Source organism: Meriones unguiculatus, chromosome X (assembly GCF_030254825.1).
Source record: "Meriones unguiculatus strain TT.TT164.6M chromosome X, Bangor_MerUng_6.1, whole genome shotgun sequence".
NCBI classification, from domain to species: Eukaryota; Metazoa; Chordata; class Mammalia; order Rodentia; family Muridae; genus Meriones; species Meriones unguiculatus.
In genome coordinates, this window is record NC_083369.1 from 122,507,775 (window position 1) to 122,510,362 (window position 2,588).

The following is a 2,588-nucleotide window of genomic DNA, read 5'->3' on the forward strand; positions in this document are numbered from 1 at the left end:
TCATCAAAAGTCAAAAGTCCCAACTCCAAAAAAAAAAAAAAAAAAAAAAAAAGCCAGGGCCTGATGGTTTCAGCACAGAATTCTACCTGACATTCAAAGAACAGATACCAATACTCTTCAAACTATTCCACAAAATAGAAACAGAAGGAGCATTACCAAACTTATTCTATGAGGCCACATTCAGCTGAATACCTAAACTACACAGAGACCCAAAAAAAGAAATAGAACTTCAGAACTTTCTCTCTTATGAACATTGATGCAAAAATAATAAAATATTCTCAAACAGAATCCAAGAACACATAAAATATCATCCACCATGACCAAATAGGCTTCATCCCAGGTATGCAGGGGTGGTTCACTCTATGGAAACCCATCAATGTAATCCAACATATAAACAAACTTAAAAAAAATGATAATCTCCTTAGATGCCAAAACTACATTTGACAAAATCCAACACCCATTCATTTATAAAATTTTGGAGGAATCAGGGATACAAGGCATATACCTAAACATAGTAAAAACCATATATAGCAAGCCTATAGCCAACATCAAAATAAATAGAGAGAAACTTAAATCAATCCTACTGAATGCAGGGACAAGGCAAGGCTGTCCACTCTCTCTGTATCTCTTCAAAACAGTACTTGAAATCCTAGCTGAACAATAAGACAAGTAAAGGATATCAAGGAGATACAAATCAGAAAGGAAGAAGTCAAAGTATCACTATTTGCAGATGATATGATAATATACATTAGTGACCCCAAAAATTCAACCAGAAAATTCTTTCAGCTGATAAGCACCTTCAGCAAAGTGGCCGGATACAAAATTAACTGAAAGAAAGAAAGAAAGAAAGAAAGAAAGAAAGAAAGAAAGAAAGAAAGAAAGAAAGAAAGAAAGAAATCAGTAGCCCTCCTGTATACAAAAGACAAAAGGGCTGAGAAAAAAATCAGAGAAACAACACCCTTCACAATAGCCACAAATACCATAAAGTACCTTGATGTGACTCTACCCAAGCATGTGAAACACCTGTATGAAAAAACTTCAAGTCTCTGAAGAAAGAAATTGAAGAAGAAAACAGAAGATGGAAAGATCTCCCATGCTCAAGGATCAGTAGGATTAACATAGTGAAAACGGCCATCCTGCCAAAAGCAATCTACAGATTCAATGCAATTCCCATCAAAATACCAACACAATTCTTTACAGAACTTGAAAGAACAATTATCAATTTCATATGGAAAAGCAAAAAACCAAGAATTGCTGAAACAATCCTGCACAATAACAGATCTTCTGGAGATATACCTCCCTTATCTCAAGCTCTACTATAGAGCAACAGTAATAAAGACTGCATGGTACTGGCATAGAAACAAAATGGTGGATCAAAGAAATGGAATAGAAGACCCAGGAATAAACCCACACACTTATGCATACTGGATTTTTGACAAAGAAGCCAAAACCAACAATAAAAAGACAACATCTTCAAAAAAATGGCGCTGGTTCTACTGGATGTCTGCATGTAGAAAAATGCAAATACGTCCATATTTATCACCTTGAAAAAAACTAAAGTCCAAGTGGATCAAAGACCTCAACAAAACACCAAACACACTAAATCTGTTAGAAGAAAAAGTGGGGCAGAGACTTGAACTCATTGGAATAAGAGACAACTTCCTGAACAGAACACCAACAGCACAAGCTCTGAAATCAACAATCAATAAATGGGACCTCATGAAACTGAAAAGCTTCTGCAAAGCAAAAGCACTGTCATTAGAACAAAAGGACAGCCTACAGACTGGGAAAGGATCTTCACCAACCCTATACTGATAGAGGGCTAATATCCATAATATATAAAGAACTCAAGAAGTTAAAAAGCAACAAATCAAGGAATCCAATTTAAAAATGGGGTACAGGGGGGGAGGGTGGGACTGGGAGGGGAAGAGGAAGGGGCTTATGGGAGGATACAAAATGAATAAAGTGTAATTAATAAAAGTTAAATTTAAAAAAAGAAAAAAGGAAAGAAAAAAAATGGGGTACAGAGCTAAACAGAGAATTCTCAATAGAGAAATGTTGAATGACCGAGTAACATTTATAGAAATGCTAAACATCCTTAGCTATCAGGGAAATGCAAATCAAAAGGACCCTGAGATTTCACCTTACACCCATCAGTATGGCTAAGATTAAAAACTCAGATGAAAACACATGCTGGAGAGGATGTGGAGAAAGGGGAACCCTCCTCCATTGCTAGTGGGAATGTAAACTTGTGCAACCACTTTGGAAATCAATCTAATGCTTTCTCAGAAAATTAGGAATAGTGCTACCTCAAGATCCAGCTATACCACTCCTAGACATATATCCAAAATATGCTCAAGTATACAACAAGGATATTTGCTCACACATGTTCATAGCAGCTTTATTCTTAAGAGCCAGAGTCTGGAAACAACCTAGATGTCCCTGAACTGAGGAATGGATACAGAAACTGAGGTACATTTACACAATGAAATACTACTCAGCTATTAAAAACAAGGAAATCATGAAATTTGTAGGCAAATGGAGGGAAATAGAAAAGATCATCCTGATTGAGGCATCCCAGAAGTAGA